Below are 10,667 nucleotides of genomic sequence, written 5' to 3'. Positions count from 1 at the left end.
GACTTCAAAATTGAAAACCCGGAAGATATTCAAGGACAATTCCAAGATCCTGAACCAATAATCATTCCTCCTGAACCACAACCCGTTAAATCAGAATCTTCTAGTGATTCGGATTCAACAATTTCAATTATGGAAATAACAGAACCTCTAAGTATGGAAGATGGATTGAGAGCTACACGCACTGGCCAAGGACATGCCATTACGCGACCAGACATTAATGCGCCAGATTATGAAATCAAAGTACAAATCCTACACATGGTAACTAATCAATGCCAATATAGTGGTACGCCAAAAGAAGATCCAAACAAACATCTCCGAACCTTTAATAGGATCTGTACTCTATTCAAAATCAGAGAAGTTGGGGATGAACAGATCTATCTCATGTTGTTTCCCTGGACTTTAAAAGGAGAAGCCAAAGATTGGTTAGAATCGTTACCCGAAGGGGCGATTGATACATGGGATGTCTTAGTTGAGAAATTTCTTAAAAGATTCTTTCCGGCATCCAAAGCCGTGAGACTTCAAGGAGAAATTGTTACGTTCGCACAAAAGCCAAATGAAACATTATATGAGGCGTGGACAAGATTCGGAAAATTGTTGAGAGGATGTCCTCAACACGGTTTAGACACTTATCAAATAGTACAAATATTCTACCAAGGTGTCGACGTTGCTACACGAAAAGACATCGACACAGCAGCTGGTGGTTCCATTATGAAGAAAACCGCAATCGAAGCTCACAAAATTATTGATAACACATCCTCCCACTCTCATGAGTGGCATAAAGAAAAAGATATCTTTCGTTCATCTAAAGCGGCTAGAGCCGATTCTAGCCATGACTTTGATTCCGTTTCCGCAAAAATAGATGCTTTCGAGAGACGAATGGAAAAGATGACTAAAGATATTCACGCAATACAAATCAGTTGTGAGCAATGCGGTGGACCACACTTAACGAAAGATTGTCACATTGAACAAATGATGAAACAACGAGAGAATGTTTCCTACATGAACCAAAGGCCGGGAAATAATTATCAACCGCCAAGGCCAAACTTTAATCGAAATCAAAACATTCTTTACAATCCAAATGGACCCAACAATAACTCGTACAACCAACAAGGTCCGAATAACCAACCAACTCAAAACAACACTTTCAATCAACAAAGACCTGGCTTGTACCACAACAAACCGAAGAGAAAAAGTCAAATCTGGAAGAAATGGTACAAAAGCTAATGAAATCTCAAACACAATTTATTACATCTCAAACCCAAATAAATGAGAGGTTTGATCAGTCATTAAGAACTCAACAAGCTTCCATTTTAAATCTAGAAAAACACTTAGGTACTCTTGCTAGCATGATGAGTGAGAGGGAATAAGGAAAGCTACCGAGTGATACTGAAGTAAATCCTCGGAATGAGAATGTTAATATGGTGTCAACAAATTCTGAAAAACCAGCATCAGAAGATGGGAAGGTTTTAGATGTGAGTAACAATGAAGAAGTTACACCACCACCACCACCTGAGTATGTAAAGCCAGTGGTGGCACCATACAGACCACCCATCCTGTTTCCAAGAAATGGAGTTGAGTATGAGCAAGTGATAGGTAATAAAGTTTGTGATACATTTGGAAAGAAGAATAAGAAAGTGCAAGAAACAAAAACAATAGAAGTAAACCACGTGAAGACAGTTCCACCAAAACCGCCACCCAAAGTGGGTGATCCGGGTGAATTTATTGTTCCTTGCCTACTTAGTGATTGTATCATGTATGATGCACTAGCAGATTTAGGTGCGAGTATAAGTGTTATGCCTCTTTCATTATATAAGAGATTAGGAGTAGGTGAGTTAAGTCCAACGGAAATGAGTGTTCGACTCTTTGATCAAACCATTAAGCACCCAGTTGGAATTGTTGACAACCTACCCGTTCAAGTAGGTAATTTAACCTTTCTAGTCGAATTTATTGTCATTGACATAGAAGAGGACTCAAACATTCCTCTAATTTTAGGTCGACCATTCTTAGCGTCCACCGAGGTGTTATTTGATGTAAGAAAGGGTAGAATGACACTTAGTGATGGTGACAAATCGACCACCTTTGTGATTCGAAAGTCTAAATCTTCACCAACCAAAATCGTTGAACCAACAAAAATGATTGGTAAGAACCATATTGTTTTACCAACTCCAACGGTAGTGCTTCACAATAATAAAACGCCTAAGTGTGGGGAAGATGAAGTAAAACCTAATTATGACCTGATAACAAAGAACTCCGTTGTTGATACAAAATTAAATGACCCCGTTATTAATAGTTCAATGAAAAAACTTATTAAACGGATTCGCGATGCTAGAACAAAGGGGAACTTTAAGTTATGTAACCGGTTAGTATCCAATCTATCGCCTAAAGAAAAGGCGAAACTAGTTGAATTTGTGGATATTACACAAGAATCTGACCAATGGCTTAAAGCAAAAGTCACAGATATGCAAGTTGATTATGGTCCAAAAGAAATTGACGATGAAGTTAATCACAATTTCGACACCACAGTTACCTAAGTGTAAGGAGATTCAAATGTTCTAAAAAGAAAACGTTGTCTAGAGTTAGTTGTTCTGTTCCCGTGTAGTTTCGAGAATGGAATCTGATTGGTCTTTTCCACTAGCAGACACTAAAGAACTAGTTTTCTCCCCCCATTCTGAATCTTATTTTGTTTTGTAGGTTTGTATAAAATTAATACGCTTTTTAAATTTAAGTTTTGTGTGAATTTAAAAATAAAATTTATTTTATTTCATTAAGTTTAAAAAATGATTTCTAAAATTCGTCATAAGTTAAAGACTAGATCATAGAATCGAAATTGCTTTACCCGAGGGCGGGGCAAAAAATTTTGTTATCATTATTTTTAATTTTATTGATCTAAAGTATACCAAAAAAATTAAAAAATCCAAAAATCTTTGCTTTTAAAACAATCGCTTTAAAAACAACAAATTTTAAATTTTGTCGAGGGACGGACTAGGCAAACATACCGAAACTACATAAAGTAAAAGGAAACAAATTTTTTTTTTTAAAAATATAATAAAAATATTATGTATGTTTGTAGTTTATCTTATGTATAAAACAGGGTAAAACAGCGCACTTTCAAAGGTTGACATTAAGTTCAGCAAAAGCTACTAATTTTAACGACAAGACGTAAAATATCAAATGTGATATAAAACAATATATTTGCAAACTCGGTATTTTTAATCACTTTTCTAAACTAATCACCCTCATGAATTTATAATTATAGTTTAATTTCATGCAAATGAGGGCATTGCATGATCTCAAGTGTGGGGAAGGGTTATAAATTCTCTCGGGTTTACACTTAGTTTAATTGCCAAATTTTGTGAAAATTTGAAAAAATTTCAACTAAATGAATTCAAAATCATGTTTATACATTTTTATGAACGATAAAACTATGTGTTAATGCCGAAATTATTGTTACCTCGGAGAGAACATAAATAGAGAAACAACTCAAAACGCTTGAATTCATTTAAAATGGAATAAAGGAGAATAAAAAGGCAAAGAAAAGAATAAATAAAAGCTAAGTGTGGGAAGAATGCACCAAGTTCTTCAAAACATATATCACATATTTGTACAAGATTATTGCAGGTACTTTTGCTTTGGACTAAACTAATCAGTTTTACCCGATTTATTGTAATACATTTGAAAGAAAGATGGATCTACACGATGAATCAATTCAATCATTAAAAGGAAGTAAAGTCTTCCGAAAACACACGCGCTTCTTGATTTAGGTCAGGAAGTTGTCGTCCAGACCAGCTGTAGGTTGACGAAAAATCTAGAAAAGTCATCTCTAAAATCAGCAGGAAATCCACAGACCTCAGCATCAAACAGGGTTGCCAAGTGGTCAGACTTATCCTAACCATGAGAGGATCTGTCTCGTAAAATGGAGAGGGCGCCGTGCAAATTAGCTTGATAAGACTAATGAATCAGACCTCCAGCAAGGATAATCTCCTTAAAGATTAAAAATCAGCTTTTAAGCCTGATATTACTCAATCCTTGAGATTGACTTTAAAGATTGAGAATTACAAACTCATGGAATTTAATGATATCTAAACTCGAGCTTGAACGGGAAAATATTTTGATAAATTAAAACCTTTTTGTTTTCTAAAACCCGTTTTCAATGCGTTAATTACCATTGAACGTAAAATCCTAGAAATTCACCTGGAATTCATTAGGTCACCTGAACCAAATCGGGTGTCAACCGTAAGAACGGTGGTTGCATAGCATGGTCGAAGACAGGACCTTGTGCCAGACCGAAAAAATATAGGGTGACCTTTACTATTGCTCCTACAAAGGATAGTAATTGCATCCGACACGTTGTGGATCATGAATATCTGCATGTCATTAGACATTGCCTTAACAGTTGCTTGTTCAACGCTTTCCTTTATAACCGGACGGTAGTTTACCGAAAGGTAATATACAGAGCAAGTATACTGGATGTGTTGCTTTCCTAATACAAGGTTAGCAAGTGGGTGACACAAAACCGCAAGTTTTGAGCTAAAATTTTAAAATCTGAAACCCACAAAAACATTTTGCAAACACCGGTGAAGGGTTATTCTGGAAAACTTATCTAGGGTAAAAGCTAGAATGAATTTTCAAAAGATCAAATGTTTTCATAAAGATCCAATTTCCTTAAAGGATCTAAATTTTTAATAGTCATGTGGGACTGTAAACCACATCGTTACTATCATTGTTTATACCGCCGTATCAAAATCACTGATGTATAAAGTGTGAGAATAAAAAAAGTGATTCGAGTGAAGTGTGATTTAATTTCAAGTGCTGTATTGCTTGAGGACAAGCAACGCTCAAGTGTGGGGATATTTGATAGTGCTCCAAATGAACATATATTTAGGCACAATATCCTTCCAATATGTAAAGCTTTTAGTTGCAATTGTTCTATTTTTATGTAATATTCGTTTAAATAAATAAGTGCGAAGACAAAAGAAGAAAACGACGATTTAAAGACGCAAATGACCAAAAAACTCAAATGAACAAGATATAATTCAAGTGGTTCCATTTATTGATAAGAAACGTCTAAAAATGACAAGAGTACGAGCCGCGGAACGCAAAGTACACGATATCTATGCGTACGAAAGGTCGTTCGAAAATCCGAAACCGAGACATGAACCGAGCATCAACGCACGAGTCAACGGAGCTAAAATTACAAGTCAACTATGCACAACAATATAATATAATATATATATATAATTAATATAAATTATATATATTATATATAAATTTAAATGAAACATCGGCAAACTAGAAAACAAAAGCATATGAGCTGGATCAGAAGGCCATGCGATCGCATGGCCAGAAGGCACAAAATCCATGCGATCGCATGGAGGTCAGAACCTGGCCAAGTGCTATAAAAGGCGACGTTTTCAGCGAATTATCTACACCTTTTCTTCTTTCTTTCTCTATGTAAACATAATATATATATTTATAATTATAATATTAATTTTAATATTAATTTAATAATAATTGGGTTACTGTAAGAAATGTTTTACGGGTTTTAAAGTCGGAACTCTGTCCGTGTAACGCTACGCGATAAATAATCACTGTAAGCTATGTTCTTCCTTTTTAAATTCATGTATCGTAACTAAGTTATTATTATGCTTATTTGAGCCGAAGTAATCGTGATGTTAGACTAAATATTAAAGACAGGGTTATTGAATTTTGTACCATAATTAATGTTTGAACGAAAGACCGACACTTGTGGGCATTTGACTATGGACTATTAATAGATAGGAGGTATTTTCTAATTGAGTGACAACTCATTGGAGTCTGTCGAACCTATCTTCAAATTTATTAACTTAATAATTAATAATGATTATGGTTGTCCTATTTAGTGACATTCATACGGAATCTATTATAATCATTTAATTAATTATTCGGGTTGGGTAATTGATTATTCAAACTGATCAAGTTGGTAAATTAATATTCACATCTAATCAAAACAGGGGTGGATTACATACAGTGATAACTGGTGTAATTGTTGACAGAAGTGATAACTGCGTCACACTTTAAATCTTTAATTAGTTGGAATATTTGACTTCGGGTATAAGGGTAATTTGACGAAGATACTCGCACTTTATATTTATGACCGATGGACTGTTATGGACAAAAACCATATGGACATATCGAATAATCCAGGACAAAGGACAATTAACCATGGAAATAAATTAAAATCAACACGTCGAACATCATGATTACGGAAGTTTAAATAAGCATAATTCCTTTATTTTATATCTCATCGCACTTTTATTTATCGTCATTTTAATTATCACACTTTTAATTATCGCACTTTTATTTATTGTCATTTACTTTACGCTTTAAATTAAGTTGTATTTATATTTAATATTTTACATTAGGTTTTAATTGTGACTTAATACATAAAATCGACAAAGCGGTCACTAAACGGTAAAAACCCCCTTTTATAATAATAATAATACTACTTATATATATATATATATATATATATATATATATATATTTATACAAATATATTTTAAAATATATATAGCGTTAAACTCAGCTAGCTCCCTGTGGAACGAACCGGACTTACTAAAAACTACACTACTCTAACGATTAGGTACACTGCCTATAGTGTTGTAGCAAGGTTTAGGTATATCCCATCTATATAAATAAATAATAAAACTTGTGTAATTTCGTCGTATTTCGTAGTAAACAATAATAGTATTTCGTACACCACCTCGAACAACATCAATCATATCAAAAACTGTTTTGATTTATAAATCTCAGTGAAACCCTGAAGTTTTAAATCCTTTGATATTTTAGAGTAATATTTGAATGAAAGCATGAGTTAATGTAATATAATGACACTTGATCAACGTGATTATATTATGTTAAGTCATGCGGAAGTTCTAATGGATTGTGATGATGGTAATATTTGATCAACATTACCATCACCACAAACCGTGTTACTTGACTTGTATTCATCATGAACCATATTACTTGATTCAAATTCATCATGAAACCAAACTCGGCCAGAGAAGGGCATTCATAAAACTATCTGCGTATCAACCTCGAAGACATCTTTAATTCTTCGTCGATAAAACATTCTTAAATGAAAAAAAATCTTTCTATTAAGAATCTAAGTTCAAATCTGGCACTAAAACATTCTTAATTTCAATTCTAACAATCATCACTCAAATTTCAGGACGAAATTTCTTTAACGGGTAGATACTGTGATGACCCGGAAATTTTTGACTAATTTTAAACCAAACTCTTGATACGATTTAATACTTTAAACAAAGTCTGTTAGGTTGAGTCTCAAAAATTTTGAACCGTTTGCATGAATTAATTTGACCTTTGACTAGTTCCGACGATTCACGAACAACTAATTGTAAATTGATATATATATATATATATATATATATATATATATATATATATATATATATATATATATATATATATATATATATATATATATATATATATATATTACTTGAAAGGTTATTAAACTATAGTACGAAATGGTTGTTATAAATATTTATGTAAAATAATATAGTAAGTAATGAAATTATTATTTTAGACATATATATATATATATATATATATATATATATATATATATATATATATAAGAATATTACTTGTAAATATATATAAGGATATTAAACTTATATGTTTAAAAATATATAAATAGTATATTCAGTTATGTAATAAAACTTGATAATTAAAATGTATTCATATATATAGTATATTGAATATACATATATGGCTTCGAATCTAGTTATTAAACAATAGTAACACTCAATTGTTGGTTGATTGATATTAAATGAAGTTAGGAACGAATATCTATAAATATAAATTTGTAAGATGTTTCTATATATATATATATATATATATATATATATATATATATATATATATATATATATATATATATATATATATATATTATAAAGTAAGAAATTTGTAAATAATATATATAGAAATTTATAATACTTCATGTAGTAATATTATTGTGTTATATTAAAAAAAATTATTATCATTAAGTATTGACATTATTATTATTGTCTTATTTTTATTTTTATCATGATCATAATTAATAAAATTATTATTTCTATTAAAATTATTATAAGTATTATTATTTTTATTAAGATACAACTTATTATTATTATCATTAATGTTATCATTATTAATATTATCATTAAAATTATTGTTAATAATTATTATTAGCCTTATTATTATTATTTATTATTATTAATATTAAAGGAATCATTATTATTAATATATAATTATATTTGTTAATTATTAATATTATTTATATATATAAAAATCTTTCAGACAGATTCCAATCCAAATTTGCAGATCACTCTCTTTATAAGTTTTGTTTCTTGTTAAATATCTATATCCAAATCGTACGAATCAGATAGATAACTATCAATTTTTTTTTTATTTCTTCTGAAAATAACACATGTACTTCTTGTCTGGCAAAATTGAGTAAAGGTCCACTTCACAAATCAACTGGAATCAATTTAACTATTAAATCACGTACCTAGTCACGTCACGATTACAAACAAAATTGTTAAATACATAAATCAGATATAATCAAATTCAGTACAAATCAATTACACTACAAAACAACTACAGATACAATTCAGTTAGACATCGTGATCAGCTTTATTCATTTTGATAATTTTCTTTTGATTCTTATTCTTGATCGATTCTTCGTGTCAATCCCATATCACCACTACAGACAACCTTCTTACAGCATCCATTGTATACTCACACTCTATATATTCCTTCTACAAAGCAATGAGATAAATCAAACAGACAGATGCAAAATTTGTTAGCAATCACAATCGAGTTTTATTTTTATTTCTTTTTGCTTTCTGTCAGAGATTTGCTACAGGTCGATCTCAAATCAGATACAAAACAAAAATTTATTAGAATCAAATATCAAATAAGTGTACGAATTTGTTACAGGTCACTATCTGTTTTGTTTTTCCTTCCTGACTTCTTCTTCCACTAGAATACCATGTCGACATTTTTTTTCAATATAAAACAAATCGATCGTACCTTTGAGTTCTATTTTCAATCACTCAAATGCAATATATATATATATATATATATATATATATATATATATATTCGCTACCGCAATTGTAAAAATAAAACAAAAATATTAAGATACATATACATTGGCATATATTACTTACATAGATATAAAAACCCACAGCGGGTATCATCACACACAACTTGCAACTCCTTCACATTGTTGTTTGCTATTTGGTTACCCATGTTTCTGTTACCATCAACAACCACTCTAACACTATCTCTTTCGGTCTTCTTCAACTGCACTCACAACCACCATCAAAACTCTTCTTCATGAACGGTAAGATGAAACCCACTTGAATTTAGTTGCTACTATATCTCTTTGTTTGTTTCTATTTTTCGATTACCCTCGATTATAGATATGTTCGAATACCATCTTCTATCTTTATTTTCGAATCATCATTTAACCATCTGCCACCATCACCATGAACTCAAACCGCCATCACCGCTAACCAAACCAATCACCACCATCGTTGCCATCTTTAACTTTACAACCACCCTTTCTATTTTTTTCTCCTGCTCCAAAACCCACTATAATTGAACACTTTAACAAAATGAAAAGGGGGACGAGAACATTTATATAGCTCGTTCAACTTGGATATAATTAGAGATATATAACGCGTTTTTTTTAATCATGTGGGACAACATGAAGTTTATTGGCCGACATGTATCATATTCATGAGTTAGTGGGTAATTAGTTAATTGAAAGAACCAAGTGCAGTCCATGATAGGAAACTGATGACGTGTATGTGATATTATGTATACAGTGAATATATATAACGAGTACAGGATTAAATTTGTGGGCCGAGATATGAATTAGAAGTTATGTTTGGGACGTTCGTATTTGGGATATATATTGTACAGCACATTTGTCAAGATAAAAGTTCAAGACATGTGAATGTGGGACAAGCTCTAGCATCTTGGCCGACAAAAAAAGGAGTCAATTTAGGGACGTTCTTTTTTTTTATGAAGCATATTATCATGATATTGATATAATAATGACATGTTAACGCATGAAGTTAAAGAATTGATGGAATGATGATTAACATTATTAGTGATTGTAGGGCCTCCTTGAAGAATGCTTATCGAAATTAATGTAACGGAAGTATACAAATTTTCGTGATCTCCGTTTTAAAGAAAGTTAAAAGATGAATTTTTTTTTTTTGTAAAAAGAAATAAGCTACCGAGCGGGACATTGTTCCCTTTAATTGGGCCGGTCGATGCAGTTGGGCCAATTAATTACTGTTAGGCCGAAGTATTGGGCCAGAATACAGAGAGGTGATCGAGCTGTATTAAATATTTAAGGGAATGATGATATTAATTGATGATGATGATAGCGTTTAGATGATGGTATAGATGATGAAGGTGGATGATCATAAATGATAGAAGATGATGACGAGACGAATTATAATGGTGTTGATTAGGTTGATAATGTTCGAATATAAATGGTGATGGCGGATATGATAGTAATAAGAATGATCCGGGAATTAGGATGAATAATTGTAATGGTGATGATGATCATGGATGTGAGGATGATTATAATTACTAGA

At 31.5% G+C, this 10,667-nt stretch overlaps 1 non-coding gene across 1 annotated transcript; it reads right to left on the bottom strand.

Annotated features, from left to right (window-relative positions):
- Positions 1 to 513: 513 nt before the first annotated feature.
- On the bottom strand, positions 514 to 620 carry LOC139903404 (small nucleolar RNA R71). The gene has a single exon (XR_011778225.1). It is a non-coding gene; the product is annotated as a small nucleolar RNA R71 (small nucleolar RNA).
- Positions 621 to 10,667: the final 10,047 nt, after the last annotated feature.

The sequence above is a fragment of the Rutidosis leptorrhynchoides genome, chromosome 3 (genome assembly GCF_046630445.1).
Source record: "Rutidosis leptorrhynchoides isolate AG116_Rl617_1_P2 chromosome 3, CSIRO_AGI_Rlap_v1, whole genome shotgun sequence".
Lineage (NCBI taxonomy): Eukaryota > Viridiplantae > Streptophyta > Magnoliopsida > Asterales > Asteraceae > Rutidosis > Rutidosis leptorrhynchoides.
This window is presented reverse-complemented; position numbering and strand designations above follow the sequence as displayed.